The following is an 18,153-nucleotide window of genomic DNA, read 5'->3' as shown; positions in this document are numbered from 1 at the left end:
ACCTGGAAGCACTGACATCCTCAGGGCTTTTCCCAAATGGTGACTAGAGAGCAGAGGAGGCTGCAGAGGGAAGGGACAGCCCAGGGATCTGGCTGAATTGCAAGAAGACAGGAGCATTCACATCTTGTGTGCAGAGAGAGGATAAAGGACATACATCCATAGAAGATATTTTGTTTTAATGCCATTGTTCACAACAATGATGCTCTGGAGCAGCTCTGTAAATTCTGCCCTGTGATAATCTTAATTTAGCCTTTCTTTTTTGATAGAGTTTTGGTATTGACTGCTGTCTCCAATGGTGTGTAATCTCTGTCTACTTTTTATTTCAACTTCTTTGGCCCAGAGTCCACATTAATTTTGTTTATCCAAAGTCTATGTCATTCTGACCCATTTTTATTTCTTCTTTGCACACCAGTTCTTGATGTCCATCTAGAAATCAGAATATTCAAAATAGTTTCTGAAATTAATAGAATGCAATACTTCATTTTGTTTTTTCTAGAAACAATTTCATTTAAACTACAGCTGCTTTTTTCATTATTTAAATTAACTGTAACAATTGTTACCCTCTTTAAATGAGATTGGAACATAAAAATATCTGGAAAATACCCTGATAATTAAGTTTTATCTTCCCAATGAGTAAAAGGATTGGGGCTTATAATTTGTTGAGAAACAAGTGTTAACTCTTTCAGTGTTACTTTGGCAATGTGGAAGACCTTGGAAAACACTATCATTAAGAGTATGTTAAGCAACAACTGTTCTTAATTATTAATATTTTTCTGGAGGGAAAAGTAAAGCATAGCATTTTATATATAGATTCATCCTTATGCTCTTTTTTAACAAGGACCATGTGTTTGGTATTGACCAGTATGTTTGAGACTGTAGTCTTAATAAGCTAGGAAAAGAATTCATCCCATGAAGATGGCAGCAAGCCTTGCTTTGCTCCATCCTATACTGTTAATATCTTCCCTACAAAGACAAGAGATATTGGTGAATCCCAGCTGGCAAGGAGAAATAATCGTAACTAAGCTTTATCTAAATGAAGACAGTTTTATACCTCATTTAAAGGTAAATCATCTAAAAAGCAGTCCTGAAACTGTCACAGGGGTATTAACAAATTTTAATTCATATTAGATTTCTCTCTGCCAGTGAAGGCTAGATTTTTGTCTCTTTTCTAGGAATTCACTGTCAAAACAGTCTGGCATAGAAGAGGATGAACAATTAGTGACTTGGATTACAGCAGAGTTTCAGTATCTTATTAACTGCATTAAGGGGCAGGGTGGAAGATTACTTTGACATCACTTTTGGAAACACCATCTCATCAGGGATTCTGAAGTCCCTGCTCTGTCACATTATAGGAATTACAGAGGTCAGGCGCTTGCCCCATTTGCAGCTCTGTTGGCATTTGTGTGCCAAGGAGATGAGGAGTTTAAGAGTATCTGATTTTTAAAGATCTGGTATGTCTGCTATCTGAGTTTTTAATAAGGAGAAATTCATCCTATTCTTTGTTACAACACCTACTCATTTGATTTTCTTTTGGCTATATATTAAGGAGTTACAGCCTTTCCTTTGGGTATATTTATAATTTTATAGTAAAAGAATCACATTTCATTGCAAGGAACAAATTTATCCAGCATTATTTATAGCTTAAAAAATGTTTTGATACAGAATATATTCTAAAATTCTTAAATATTTAAGCTTTTGCTTTATTTTTTACTCACACTCAGGAGTAACAATTCAGGTTACTAATTCAGAAGGTGTTATTTTCCCTGACATTTAAGAAATTTTGTCCATGTCCTTTCATCCATGTTTCACAGAAATCAAATAATATGTAATAATATTGAAATATAATAATCTTGAACATTTTACCTAACTAAATAAGGAATTAAAGTAAATAAGATATCATTTTCTGTAACTATTGTATTAAAAATTGAAGCAATTCTTAAATTTTTCAGTAGGGGCAAAAGAATCATACAGTAAAAATAGAGCCTTGCAGAATCATAATTCTTATTAATATTTTTTTCTGAGATGCTGGCATTTGTCTCTCCCTTTTTCCAACAATATCCATTGTTTGCTAATAAATTGAGAAGGATTCCTCATTTATTAACAATAAACTCATAATGAAGGCATTAATCATGTCTTCTCTCAATATTAGCTAGAAACAAATTAGCACAATTAAAAGAGCAAATGTAATTTTTAATTGAAAGGCCATTTGCTTATTTGCACCATTTTTATCTGAAGAATATTTTAACCACACTTAAGAAGTCAAGCTGTGTTAAAAATTTCCCTCATTCTGTTTCATTTATTTTACAGGTATTTTGACAAGCTGAGAATAGCACTTGTGCTTGAAACGATGTGGTGCAAAAACATTGCTATGAATACTAATAGCAATAAAATTCTGTGACCAAGGTGTTGGAAAGTGGGTGAGTGGGACCATGTATGACTTGCATGTGGTCTCAAAGTCTGGTAGTGGTGGATGCTCCACAAGAGCATCACAGACCTCCTGCTTGTCCTTTGAAGTTCCCTGTCTTAAGGAGCTGAATATTGCAGCAGTGCATGGAAGTGTTGATTTATAGCACTTTTAGAAGTGCACAATTCCTGTTTGTATATTATATCCCTGAAGAACACTGGACATAGGCTTAGCTTTTTAGAAATATTAGTCAACTGTTCCAAAAACACAGAACTAAACCTGGATTCTGAACTTTCTTAATGAATTTTTAATAAATTCATATTGCATGTTGAATTATCCAGTGCTAATGGATGAGCTCATTAAAGGATTGGTGGCAGCCTGGTTGAGTTTGTGATCTCAAGGACCAAATGCCTGTGAGGCTAAAGGGAATTCCATAGTATATATTTCAGTCCTAAGAATTAGTTCATGCATGATTTTGAATGTGAAAACTGAAAGAATAGCAACAAAGAATAGTCAACCATACAATGAAGTTTTATGTCTGAAAACTAATAAGCTTAATCTTGTTTCATAATAACACACCTTAAAAAGCAGCTGCAGACCCACTATTCCTTGCTTGTAAAAAAAAAAAAAAATACTTGTCACTCTTCTTGCTTTCTTAGTTTTTCCTGGATCTCTTGATGGCTTTTCATATGGAGAAATCTGAGCATTTTTATGATCATTATCAGAAAAGTACCTGTACAAACCTAGCATTACTTAACTTGACTATCTGTAAACTAAAAAACAAACAAAACACACAAACAAGCAAAGCCCCTGACTTGGACTAATCTATTCTATAGCTGCTGCACTGCCAGTGCCATCAGACACAGTGACTCTGCATATGAAAGAGTTGTTAGCTGGGCCCTAGCTGCATATTTACTCTTGTTGATCACGAAGGTGGTGGTAATAAGCTTAGAAATATTATCTTTTGCTTTCAAATCTCTTGTTCAGTGTTCATTCTGCTGCTCGGGAAGCCCATCTTCCTCTTTCTGCACTTCTGGCTACCAAGCTGCCCTGTTAATTCCTGAGTGAATAGATATTGAGGTAACAAAGAAAGAATTTATTCCATAGCTCCAGTTGTTTAAAGCACATCTTTTTCAAGTGACAGCAAGCTCAATATTGCCATACCTTTAAAGAGAAAATTTTGGGGAGCCCTGTCCCCTGACTCACAAAATTATCTAGATACCCACATTGATACATAGATAGCAGATATCTAAAGAAGTGAGTTCTAAAACAAATTCAACATACAATAGCCTTCAAACCAGCAGATTTATCTCTCCTGGTGCAGCCACAATGTCTTTGCATTTCTATCAGGCTACAGGTTATGACCAGCAAGATGTGAAGCAAAGCACAGGAAATCTAGCAGCCACAGAAGTTTTGCAGGCACTTTGTCCTCAACAGGAACCTCTGACTGTGCTCAACTGCTTAAACTATTATGTATGTAGAGGTAAACTGGCTTAGAGCTCAGCCAATTTAGCACTTCAGCACTTCAAATTTTATATGCATAAAAAGGTTTAAAGGCTGTAGGAGAGCTGTAAGTAATTTTACCTCTGCAACCATAAAACCTTAAGAAGCTCAAGAAGGCAAAGCCCTATCACTCTTTGCTAGTTTAAGCCTTCTGGCACAGAGGACCCAGGAAAAAGTTTCTCTGGGCTTGTGGCAGCCAGGATTCCCCTGATACTACTGAATTCTTCAAATACAGAAGCAGAGCTGGTGAAGAGTTGCTCCATTAAATGTTGGTGTACCTATAACCATTTCATCATTATTACATGTGCCGAGTGCTGCACTGTAAGATCCATGAAAATGCTTCTCTCCCACACATTTCCTAAAGGGCAAGAAAATGCAATGCCTCTGGAATCTGGCTGGCCACTGCAGATTTCCATTTCCATCTTATCATGTTTTCTCTGAAAATTAATACAAAATTCACTTTCCTCTGGCTGGCACACATGAGTTTTCTAAACCATATTGTCAGAGATTGTTAGTGATTGAAATGCATTTTTATGCATTTCATATGCCCTCTATGCATAAAAATCTCATTTATTTGTCCAGAATTAAATCTACCATCTATACAAATTTCATTTCATCAGAAGTGTTTGATGTCAGCATGGCCTAACATGGTTATAACAGTATAAGTGGAAAAAGGTTACAAGCAAACCACCACACACACAGCTTATCCACCCCTCTGCCCAGACACTTGGATAAGGTTGTAATCCAAAAAGTGCAAGCTTTTACCAGAGCCAAACAAGAACTGGCACTCAGACCAACTCATCTAAGCATCCTCTGGCACAATTCCTCCACTGCCTCCAGCTCTGTCTACAAACCTTTCCCAAACAGGGTATATAATCCTGTGATGTAAATTATCCTAATCAAATATAAAAGCGGTTTTGAAGGCTGAGGCCACTTTATTGTAAGCTTACTTTGATGTGTTTTGACTTATAGGTAACACTACAGCCAAAACTACCAGGCCTTATTCTGCATAAGATTATACACTCATTAATGCTCAGTGTAGTGCTTGCAGTTTCTTGGTCTAGCAAGCCCTGAGATAACATAAACAGTCACTAATAATGAGCTGTAACTTGGACGAGGAGGTTTTTTTTTGCTGAAATTTGAAAACTTTGAAGTGCATCTGTCAAAATGAATATGTAACCAAACTGCAGCAAAGTTGTGGCTGAGTAGGGACTACATGAAGAAAAAACGTGGCCTGCAGAGCTATCACAGGTCGTTGGTTCCCATGAACTGAACCACAAATAAGGGCAGAGAGGTGAATAGAATCAGGGCACAAAATAGCTTCTTTCTACATGATGGTAACATTTCACAAAAAATGTTAAAAATGTCACCACTTTATTTATAAATATCTAGGATTCCCACTTCTAGGTAAATTTTCAAAACTTTACTCAACTTGAAGGCTTAAGACTAGGGTTTTTTACCATTTTAATGCATGTGTCAACAAGAGCTGATTCTTTTCAGGCATTTCATCTTCTGTCTCATTATTGAAAAATATCTTTGTGGAATCACAAGATTCAGCATGAAGTTTTACAGAAGTTTTGCTGGCAGGTACAGTTTTAAGCACATACAATTTTAACTGAGAGTTATTTTTACTAGCTGTCAGCTGGTCATAGTAGATCTTGAGGTCTATGGATTTGCACATGAGAAAGTGAGCAATAAGTAGGATTCATCTTGATTGCTTTATATATTCATAGCTTTTAACATCAGAAAGGACAAATACACATTGAGTAACAGTATATATTTCAGAGTAGTTAATGCCATATGAAACACTACCTTAAATTCCATGTTAAACATTTAAAAACTGGCATGTAAAAAAAACTCCTCTTTTTTCTTTTAAAACACGCCAACACAATGCAGCATTCCTGTCTTGAATAATGAAAGGCAGTCAGTATAAAGGTGCCACTTGCATTCTATCAATATTTAAGAAATTTCTTCCAGAATAAATTCCTCACTGTGCACTGTTTTACAAAAAAACTAACATAAAGTAATGTCTAGGCAGACAATAACTTCTAGAATAAATTTTTAAAATATATTATCATGTTATTAAGCAATAAATCAGAGGATAAAGCAACAGGTATTTATTCTGGTCTTATTCTGATCTTATTAACTGCCACCAGAGCATGGTTTCAGCTCCTAATGGTTGTAAGTGATAAAGCTGTGGTACCTCAATGACGAGTGAACCCTCACAACAGCAGTGTTTGTAAAGCCTCCTTTCCCTCCTCACGCAAACATTAAAAACTATCAGAACTATGCAACACTAGGTTATTTGCAACTAAGCAGCTGTGTAGTAGCAAACTACATTGTTTAGAAGTCCCATGAACAGCATGAGAAGGGGATGTGCTCTGGAGGAAGAAGCCAGCAGGGTGCCCTGCAGATAGGCAGCAGTGTCACCTCCAGGACTGAGCATGGGCACAGCTGAGGAGCTCACAGAGGGTGAGCACAGCCACACAAGCATTTCAGACTGAGGATCACATGTATTCATCCTTATCAGAGTTCTGCCTAGAAGGCACACTTCTCAAGCACATTGTAAGGGATGAAGAAAAATACATTACTGCAGCCTGTCTTGAAGATTTATTCTCTGTACACACAGTTGTGCACATCTGGTGCATTGTGCGTGGGCTCTTCTTTTCCTCCTGGCATGCTGCAGCATGAGACACGCTGCTGGAAAAATCCAAGTATTGCCTGTATTAGCCTTTTTTCCTTGAGCAAACTGAAATTATTACAGAGCTAGAATGCATTAATTGTCTCCAAAAATCCCATCACTTTCTGTATTATTCCAAAGGTATTCATTTTTAAGTGCGCATACCATCCACAGTCTGAACTGTTAAACTGAAGATAAGAATAAAATGTCTCCAAAGACCTTTGTAATGAGGTAAAAGACTTCCAGATTTTTATCAACATTTCCAGCTCAAAGCAGCTCAACCCTCTGTTTTTCTGCACTAAAACAAATTGTGTACAATTAAAGTGAAAGATCTGGCAAAGAGCCATGTTTTGGAGTAAACACTGGTATCCAAACTGTTGTACAGCCAAATAATGCAGAGTATGGCCCCAAACCCATAAAGAAGTAGTCCATCACAGAAAGAAAGCAAGGAAATGGCTTCCTGCAGATGCAGCATGGGGAAGGCATGCCAGGTGTCTGATATGTGCTTGAAGCCACCAGAGAAATTGAGCATGTCATCTTGTGATATCAGCACATGCTGCCTCGGTATCAAGCCCTTTGCTTGCAATAGCTGCTATCTCAGAGCAGACTGCCAATGACAATGATCATTTTGGCTTATTTTAGCAGACTAGCTGCAATTACTGGCATCAGCAGGTATCAAACTATTTCCAGCAAAGGTGTTTGGCTTGAGCTCTAATTTAGTTCCTGTCACTGAGACTAGAAAATACATTTTTTGTTTGCCACAGCTTCTGGTGTGTATCAGACCCTAGCTTCAGGCAGGTATTTTAGGAATTCTAGGAGTTGTGTAGAACTGCATATTTAATCACAGCCTCCTGTCATGACTTTGGTGAATGACTTGTCCAAACATTAAAAAGAGGATTATAGCTTATTGAACCAGAAGAGGACCCTCAGCAAAAGAAGCTGGCCAGATACTTACACACTGAAATACTCCAAACAGTATTGGCATACTCCAAACAGTATTGGCCAAGTACCATCTGGTTTAGGGTTTTGGATGAAACATTAATTTTCAACTGGATTTCCAAACATCAAGCCTTTGAGGGTTCATTTATAAACCACATGTGAAACAAGCTGTCAGCAGACAATGAGCTGTCCAGGGTGAGCGTGCAGCAGCAAACTCCCACTGCCACCAGAGTCTGCTCCCTCTTCTAGGACAACTGACTTCAGAGCTGACACAGGGACATTTAAAGACTATCAAGGCTAGAAAAGGCACAGAGCTTAGGCACACATAATTTTAGTCAACCTGTTAGAGATCATCTTGTATTACCATCTATGGCTCCTTTTCCTCCCTCTAGTTTATTCCTTTACTGTTCCATTATCAATACTAATGTCTGAGTGATCTTGTCACATTTACAGCCTGTATTCCTAGTTTGAAAGACAAGGAACATCCTACTCTCCTGAAGAGGCTCCAGCTTTTACTGTTCAGAGGGTCAAGAACCACCATGTGTAAAAAAAATTAAAGAAAATCCAAGGTCAACACAGTATCCAGCACAAGTGAGTTTTGCTACCTCCCAAATGAATGTGTGCTGGTTTAAATCAATGACCTCAGATGCTCCAGCATCCTGCCTAGGTTTAACTTCATTAACTTTGAGCATTCCCATTGTAGTACACAATGCTAACCATTTATTTAACATTTTTCAGATCACTTACATGTATAAATACACCATTATAGGCTGCGTTAATTAGTTCTATTGAGGATTCTAATCCAATAAATTCTGCAAACACTAGAAGCAAAGAAACAATAATTCAGTTGCAATGAAGCATGTTTTCAGGTAATATAGATAGAGATTCATAATGGGAAAAGTGCAGCAGCTCAGACCCTAAGAAGAGCAGATGATGGGTCAGATGTATACAGGAACTAGAAAAGAGGTCAAACAGGATGGCACAGACAAGATCTAAGCATGGGATAAAGGGGGAAGGGGAGGGGAGGGAGATATCAAGCACCACATGCATGTGGTGGGTATAGTAATGAACTTTAGGCATACACATCTCATTCTTCCACAAGAGATTTTAGAGATTCTTGGTTTAAAAAAAATAAAACAAAGGCTGTTATTTTTATCTTTATTTTATGGATAAGGAAATCAAGGCACAATTGGATGCTCAGGAACATTTGAAGTGGCAGCCAGAGAAAGTGCACTACCCCTTCAACATGTTTGAAATTGATCTGCTCTTGTTTAAAATGAAGCTATGTATTATTTTGTGATGCTAATCTAAGGAGGACATCTAGGAGGCTAAGCACTAGCTTCCTCCAATAAGAACAAATCATGGGGAGGAAAAAGAAACATCCTAGGGATTGAATAAAAGAAATCCAATATACTGCAATAAAGGAAGAAATAGTTCTAAAATTCTGGGAAAATTAGCTTTAAAAACCTTTCTGATATTTCCCATTAAAAGTGGTAATAAATATAACACCTTCTATGAGGAATATCATTTCAGGCAAAGCAGTACATAATGCAGACATATTATGTAATATCTACTTCTTATGTTAATGCTTATGAGTCAGTCATTTCTAAAAAGATCCCCAGCCCTAATTCCTGCCCAACCTGGAGGAAATCCTCAATCTGCTTTCTTCCTTCTGTCCTTGCATTTACTTTCCATGACTTTTTGAGCCTTGCAAAAAGCATTTGGTTAAAATTACATAATCAGTTATTCCACCTTTAAAAGCTGATGGTCAGGAATGGGTTTTATGATTCCAGTGATTGTAAAACATCACAGCCTCCACAGGGATCACTCTTTCATACATTGTCTGTCACACATTACCATTTTCATCATGGAAAGCAAAAAGTATCTAGGGATCATCATCAAGGTCATCCTGGAAACAAAGACAAGTGTGTCCAGGGTCAATTATTGTTTAAATTATCTTACATAATGTAAAATGCTTTAAATTTTGTTGTTGTTGTTGTTCTGCTTCCAGAAGCTCAGAAAAGGTTTGAAAGTTAACATTGCTTCCATACTCCTATGCTTGGACACTCAGCCCAGATATTGTGTGACAGATTTTAGCTGGGACTCACACAGTGCAGGAGCTGGGGCAGCTCTGCTCCAGCCTTTGGTTAAATCTTTTTAAACATCACTCTATCCTCTAATGAATCCTAATTTGTTCAGGGGTGGGGGGGGTCTTCAGTAAAAAAAGGCATGATATATATTCAATCATAGCAAAGAACTACAATGTTGAGATGTATATATATATATGTATGTATGTATATATATGTATAAATATATATATATATGCACACACATAACTTTAGTGGTAGATTCTGCTCATATGCTTCCAGGAAGAATAAATGACTGACTATATTTTTGCCACACATAGAGGCACATTAGTCAGTCCTAATTGGAAAATATGAGTTGATGACTAAGGGTTGCATAGTATGGGAACCTGGGGCTTGTGCAGTACAGCCTTTATAGTGTATTTGGCTCCACTGCAGGAATACCTTTTATTCTAATCATCATTGAGCACTCCAAGGAAAAATCCAGAGATCCTTCTCAAATGAGCATATCAATTTTCCACTGTAGCTCATTTATAATTAGTTCTTAACAGGATTCTTTTCAGCTACATTCTTTCTAATTTGTACTATAAATGGAAGTACTTTTCCATGTAAATTAACTTAACCTACCCAGAAATACCCTTCTATTGACACTGTGCCATAGACTTTCCCTCTTAAATTGTTTGGAAAAATTAAAACAAAAAAAATGTTTAAATCAACAAACAAATCAGCAGCAAAATGAGCAAAAAAGAGCACCTAAAACATGGAACTAACTCCTCAGCCACTTTTTTTGCTCAATTTTTCTGACTCATCCCCTTGTTTTCATCCTTCATAGGCTTATTCCACAAGCCTAATTGTTAAGCTCTTATTTTCACACCTAAAAGAGGAGAAATAGCCTTGGAAAGAACACAGCACTGCCTAAAATAGTGCAAGCTGATCATTCCTAATAATCAAAATATGGACCAGCATTAAACTATTCTGGTTCAGGTAGTATAACATTTACTTACTGAATATTCCTGAAATGAGTTATTTCTTGAAGCAATACTCAAACAAGCAGAAAATCCAAGCTGGCTTCCTTCTGTATCCTGCTTATTGTCATATAAATTCCTCTCAGGAGAGAGATGATCTGCATGCCTATTTTGCTCTCCTAAATAACCTAAATACCATGATAAAGATTTCAAATGTTCAGATGCTTCAGGTACTCATACACACCAATTCTTCAAGGAGAGAAAAACTGCAAGTCAGTACAGAATTCTTAGTAGGTCTACATATGTTCATTTATAACCTCTTCAAAAAAAACTCCAAATCATTTCATAATTAGATATTAGTAGTACACTAAGTACCAAGACTGTGTTTCTGGGCAGTTCAATCTGCATATGATAGCCTGTCAAACTACTGTCCAAGACCATTACATGAAAATATCAAAATAATTCCCTTATGACCATTATTAACTATTTTTGTGTTTCACTCATATTTTAATAAAATACAGGGTATCTGCATGGTATTCACTTTACAAGAAACAAAATGAAAATTACGTTGTCTACCAAAATTGCACCTCTTCAGAATCTTGTGATTTTGGTCAATGTATGTAAAGAGCTTGTGAGTAGGTCACACTCTGTCTTCCCTATAGTAAACAACAGCAAATCAGTAAAAAAAGCCCAGTAAATCCATAAACATTTCATATTCTTTTTGTGTACATAGGGTGGAGCTGTTACTGTGGTTTTTAGGGCTAATAAAAATACTCTAGTATGAGACTCATTTATGATTAATTAGCCTCTCTACTATTGTTTTCTTGCTTGGTTTCCAGAATACAGTATTCAGTAGGAAATGGATGACTAGCTACAAATATTGTAAATGCATGCTGGGGGAATATTTGAACATTTGTTCAAATTTGTTTGAAGATTTTTATGCTGCTACCCGTCTCCATACTGTCTGAGCACAAAATTCTCAAAAGAGAATTTTCATTTTACTGTGTTCACAATTCTTCCCAAGTTTGTTTCCCATACAGATGAGGTACTTTAATTTCATTAATGCAAAAACTTGCAAAAAGTCAGTATTTAGCTTAAGCTAGCTAAAAACCATGTCAGCTGCAAACTTTTAATTTTATATTAATTAATATAGTTACTAATTCTGCAGTCAGCACAGTGCTGAGTATTTGTAGAGCATTCAGGAATGTCATTATTCCCAAACAGCCAGCACAGTGGAACCTGAATATTAGTCTAAATCATGTTCATTGTTTATGCTTTTTAAAAATTATATATTTGTAAGATAGGTTATTAGGAACTAATCATTTACATAGCTGACAAACCAGGAATTTATAACAAACCACCAAAGATACTTTGTCTAGTTTTTGAATCTTGATTGGATAATTCTTACTTTAACCAACACCCCAAAATTGCATGTCACTTCTGGGTTACAGTGAATTTAATAATGTTTATTTTCAAATTATTAAGCAGGGAAAATATTAATATAAGAGGTCAGTTACAAGGCACACGTAACAGTTTCCAGATATTAAGCAATAAACTGAATTCCCATATTGAACCACTCAAGAAAAATCAATAGCTTTTGCAAATATGTAAAAGTAACTTCAAATGAGAATTTTAAAGGCAGCTAAAATGTATTTCAGCTGCCTCAGCACATACCCCCAGTGCCATTCTGGATCCCCTCAGGTATCTGAGGCATCCATGAATGTTGGCAGATATAACCTGGTACCCAGGAGGAACTTGCATCCTTTTGATGGAGGCAGGTGGAAACACCCCTTGAAGATCTAAATTAGTAAAAATGGTCTGTGTTAAGGCAACTGAAATCCATTTCAATCTTAGATAATAAGCAGCAGCAAAAAAATGCCAGTTTTTCAAATCATTAATGAGAAAAAAATCAATCTTTATCATAATAAAAAGTCTTTTGGAAAAATCTAAACAAAAAGTTAAACTTTAATATGTAAAAACCAGGCCAGCACTTCTCTTCTTGCCACAGTCAAAAATGTATCACTATGAGGAGAGTGCAACCTCTGTGATCTCTACATCTATTAATTTTTTTCTTCCTTTCATTGCTACCTGAAATAGAATCATACCTGAATTACTCAGACTACAAGTTAAGAGGGTATAATGTGTTGAGTAGTCACATTTTTAGAAACCATTCTTGAAAATGTGTATGCACATTAAATGACTGAAGAACATCTTTCTTAACACTTCAATATATGCAAACATCTGAAATTATTCTTCACAAGATCCTTTCAGGTTGGTACATTAGATCATGTCTTTTCTTTATGCAAATTAGTTATCACATGTGAAGTGCATTTTCAAATAGTTTGAAAGTTGACAGAGCACTAAGCTGTGCTTAGCACAGAGGAGCAGCTCCAGGACGTGATGCCACAAGAAACCACTGACCTAAGCAAATGCTGTATGATGCAAAGATCAGTGTGCTAAATATGTCCTTCCAGTGGTGTCTAAAGGAAAGTGAAAGGAAATAAAGATAGGTTCCTGGGAGACATTTCAGATATCTGGAGCTGTTTAAAGCATAAGCGTTCAGGAGGGGAACTGCTACAGGAAGCCATGGTCTATAAATGTACCAAATGTTATTGAGTAGTGTATATCACAACCAATATAAATGTGAGACATACCCAAATGTGTGTAAGGGAATCTTTTCCAACCAATTCAAAGCCAACGTCAATTATTTATTTATTTAGATTTGTTGGTTTAATATGTCTACTAAACCAAGACAGTACTTAGAACTGGATTGGAACTCGCCTCCTAAAAAACTCAGTGCATGAAGAACTTGAGGTGGCTCAAGTTCATTCATCCCTAAATGAAGAGAAATACTTACAAAGGAAAAAGATCTGCTCATTTACACAAGGGCTCTGTTGCATTGACTAACTGTCGCAGTAATTAAATTGCTACAGTACATAAAAACAGCCCCTCTGAAGATGGTGAGTTATATTCTCACACCCAGGTTATTTCTCAGTAGCAAAAGACCTTTGCCAGCATCCTTTTGTTACAGCCTGAGTTAATTATAACTGCAGGAGGAATCCCATAAGAAAGGCTGTGGAGGTGAGGAAAGTCTTACAGAGATCCTAATCATGGGTGCTCCGAGTCAGGGGTGGAGGCTCCTGCTGCTGCCCTGTCCTTTGACCATGGGGAACAGAGAGATTCCCTGCTTCTGAGGTAACATGCAGTGCATCCTCTTCTGCAGCTTTCCTTGGACCTACCCTCCTGACAAATGATAGGTCTCTTTTTCCAGTCAACTTCTGCCATTGGCTCTGCAACATCCTGTAGGAAGAGGTGAAGTATTTTTAGCAAACTTTCACAACAGCTACAAAGGACAGTCAGGAAACAGAAAATTATCATTTCCTCCTTTAAGGAATTGTAAGCACTTTGATGATCTTGCTGCCCTGATTTAAACTCATTGCTACAAAGACAGAATCCTGACAGCTATAAAGGGCTTTGATTTCATTTTTTTTCATGCACTTATCATGACCTCATTTTGTAAAGTGCCAAGTGGATTTGTTCATTCATAACCCATTTTGATGCAGTAGATGGCAGCAGGAGGTGGTTTTGGGGTGGAGGGGTTAGTTTTAGTACATTTGATTAGTATAATAGGACATAATGTTCCATTCTATCCTTTTCTACTTCCAATATTTTAATTCATTCTATGAGAAAAAATTCAATGGCAATCTGTCAAGGACTGCAATTATGTCTTAAATCAGGATGAAAAAAAAAAAGTGTGTGTATTTGTGAGCAAGGGGAATCATTTACATAATAACTCACGATAATAATAATCCTCAGATATAGTCTTTATACCCCATACTCTATCCCTTCATTTTAATTTTAAGATGGCTGCTTCTTTCAGTGCAGTACACCTAAAATATAGACATTTTAATCCTGCATTTTTAGGCAGCTATCAGACAGCAAATGCTGGTACCACTTTGTGCTTAAAAATTTGCACTGCTATCAGCTGCCATCTGGCAAGGTCTCCCAAACAGAGGGTGGTTGAAATCCTCCAGAGAAAACCCATGTTTATGACTAATGGTGGTTTTTCTAGGCTTATGCTGTCTTCATCAATTGGAACCATTGGTCTGTGGTGGATTCTGATAATGAACACAAAAAATTAGAGGGTTTGGGATTTTTTTTTCTACTTGCTAATAATGTTATCCAAATATTAAACTTTTAGAGATGCATAAATAAAAAACATATTTTAATATGAAAAATGTAAATGCTTCAAAATCAAATGTTTTACTTTAATAAGACACAAATATTTTACTTTTAAGCCAAAATATGTTTTAAATTAGATTTTTTTAAATTTGTCTATTTAAATTTGGCAACTGTATCAAGTGTCAAATGAGAAATTAAAAGTGAAAGAGAAATTAAGAATAATTATTAAAATTTGGAGGAATGTAAAATATAATGCATCAAGATCTACAAGTTCCAGATGCAACTAAAAATGAAAGTGTTTTATAGTTCTCCATTTTTGGAAAGGTCCCACCTAAAAGCATTTTCTGGGTCTACCTTAAAAACAATTTATCTCACAAAGTTAAAAATGTTTTTTTTTCTCCTTTTTAGTGTATAAAATCTAGTGTGACAGGGAAAAAATAAGAAATTAGATGTCATTCATGCCTTTGCCTTTCCAAATGCTGAAGACAGGATGGTTCTTCAATGGTGGGAATGCATCCACTTGGAAAATAAGTAAAAGTATAAAGTTAGTGACTTATGCAAATGATTTCCTTAAAATGAGGGTGCCTTATATCTCATAAGAATCACCACAATGGCTTTTTTGTTTGCTTCAAAATCTCATCCTATTTTCTAATGTCCTATTCAAGGTCCACCACATCCCTCAGCCTTCATCTTCAGGCACGGTTGGACTCCATGAGCTTCCAACAGAAACAATTCTATGGTTCTGTGATCCAAAGCATGTCTGGCTCATTCTGAACATGAATGAAGAGAAAGTTTTCCCCAATGCAGTGTCTTGGAATCAGAGGATGCCAAACATAGTGCTCATAAAGCCCATTTGACCTGGAATAGCTGTGGTCTTTAAAGAAAAGACAACTAGAAATTATGGTCTTATGGCATAGTAGAAATTTTTATTTTTCAGCTGGACAGACTCTTTGCCTCTCTAAGATAAATTGGACTCTAGACGTCAGCCTAGATTTTGACAGGTAGTGTTATTTTATGGGACTTTCCACAGCTCTGCTGAAAAGGATGCTCAATATTCTGAGTAACCAACCCTGCCTTCTGACAGCTCAAAAATTCACCACTTCAGTTTATGTTAAAATAATTTTTGCAATGGTAATCATGAGCACTGAGGAAAATTAGATTTATCATTAAATAATCACACCCTTGAGAGGCTGTGGGCACACAGCTGGCACTCAGCTGGCTTCAAATAGCTGAAATGTAACTATTGCAGAGAAACCATACCTCTTGTCTTTGAGTATTAATTAAAACTAAAATAGTAACCATTTCTTTTCGGATTTATTTTTTGTATATGTGCAAGCTACATGCCCATACTAACTAAACATGGAAGAAAGTACTCTATATCCCTGTATTAATACATCATGCCAATAACACAAGAGCAGATTAACCTATGTAATTTAAATGTTTTGGGGTTTGCTTTTCTCTGTTTAGTGAGAAGAGAGAAAAACTGATGTCTGCAATATTCTTACAAACAAACAAAAAAAAACAGTGTGTCCTTTGTATCAGGATTAGATGCCCAGCAGAGCACCACATGTCACACCCCACACTTTGCACAGCAATGAGAGATTTAACTGCTGGCATCTGTACCTGAGACAGCTCAGCATTCCCAGAGCTCAGCCAGAAAGTAAACTTCCCAGAGCAGCCCTGCAGCCAGGATGGGGAGTGAGAAATGGCTGTGCCATAGAAGCTGTGCTGCCTCTCTGAAGCTCCATCACAGCCCTGGGGGAAGCAAGCACCTTTCTCTGAACACTCCTGTGTCCTGCAAGAAACCTCCTCCTGTCTCTGTCCCCTGCAATATTTCTCCATTCACCAGGATCTTCCCAGCTGCAGGGTCAGGTGTCCAGCCCTAGGAGCAGAGGGCTCTGGAGATGTGCTGCTTGTCAGGCTAGAAAAGTCTGTTCTGCCTCCTCAGGTGTAGGTAGTGGGGCAGTCTCCTTCCCCTGGAATCTGTACCCTACACAGTGTACACTTTGCTTCATGGACCTCCTGGTTTGTCCTGGGGAGCCCAATATATTACTGTGTTTAAAGAGAGACTACTGTGGGCCACCAGGGGTGGGTAATGATGAGGAGAATGTGACTATTCTTAGCTTCATAGTAATTTTAGGTTCTTAAAATTAACTAAATTTTCAGGAAGATTTACCCACCAGAATATACATTGAAAATGAACACTGGAAGTTCACGTTCTAGAGGCAAATAGGCAATGGGAAAGTCCTGGTTAACAGTCCGAATGATCCATGGGATTTGTGCAGCTCCGCTGGCAGTCCTGCTCAGCCTGCTGAAGTCTATATTTTCTAATATAGAACAACACAGTATTGTTAATAATATGCCTGTTCTGAAAATGCAACAAGACCACTGAGGGGAATTCAATTTATCAAGAGATAATCATCTGGAGAGAAATAAAGACACCTGTCTGCCCTCTGCCATCAAAATTTAATATAATCAATATCCTCCACCCATCTGACATAATGCTTACTTAGTAATTTAATTACCCAGGTAATATTCACACAGAGTTTATGTTTTTATCTCTAACTGGATGCCTAATAGAGCTTGCACTGCTGTTTTTCATACACACCCCAAAGCAGCACTCTCTTTGCACTGTAAAGTTCCAGAAGAGGCATAGTGCCATGCTTTGCTTAACTGTGGAAACATCTACCTCACCCCAAAATGGCTTGGATCAAGAAGCACTGCCCAGCTATTAATTTAGGTTGTGTTCAGCAAGATATTTAGATTCATGTCCAATGTCCAAGCCTTTGAAAAGTCCTACAGATTCTCCCTTAGTGGGTTAATAAAGATTAACTCGGTGCTTCAAAGATACACTCAGAGCTCTCAACTGCTGAATCAGGACTTTGTTTTCTTAAGGTTTTGCCTTTTGGATGAGTAACATTACTTGTTGTTGCTGGGTGAGGGTGCTTCTCTGGCTATGCATCAGTGAGATGAGGACCTGTAGGTGTTCCTTAGGCCAGAGATATACATCTTATCTTAATGTCTTGTCATTGAAAATAATAAAAACAAAATCTCAATTGCATTATTTAGATCCTGATCCTCTTATAATCTCATTTCTGCCAGTGTGTTAAAATCTGACCCTTCAAGAGGAACAAGTGCCTTAACAGAAAACAGTGTTGGACTGATGAACAAAGCAATTGTATACAAAAATTTCCCAAATCAACATAAAGGTTGCTTACAAACTGATAATTTTTCCAGTCACATTTCTGGAACAGCAAGTTTTTACTGTGTAAATTGCTTATTTGCTTCCTCTGCAACATTAGAACATAAGATTCTCTTTTCTTGCAGTGTCATGGCTATTACCTTCAAACAAAAGACTGCTTTTGCACAATATCAATTTGTATGCTAATAATATTG

General features: G+C 36.9%; 1 long non-coding RNA gene across 1 annotated transcript in view; it reads right to left on the bottom strand.

The window, feature by feature from the left end:
• Positions 1-9,528: 9,528 nt before the first annotated feature.
• LOC146768808 (uncharacterized) overlaps positions 9,529-18,153 on the bottom strand; it is a 45,549-nt gene continuing 36,924 nt past the window's right edge. Inside the window, exon 3 of the long non-coding RNA XR_014956797.1 lies at positions 9,529-13,875. This is a non-coding gene — a long non-coding RNA (uncharacterized LOC146768808). The remainder of the gene's footprint in view (positions 13,876-18,153) is intronic.

This window comes from Lonchura striata, chromosome 1 (genome assembly GCF_050655825.1).
Source record: "Lonchura striata isolate lonStrDom1 chromosome 1, ASM5065582v1, whole genome shotgun sequence".
Lineage (NCBI taxonomy): Eukaryota > Metazoa > Chordata > Aves > Passeriformes > Estrildidae > Lonchura > Lonchura striata.
The sequence above is the reverse complement of the archived record's forward strand: the minus strand, read 5'-3'. Positions and strand labels throughout refer to the sequence as shown.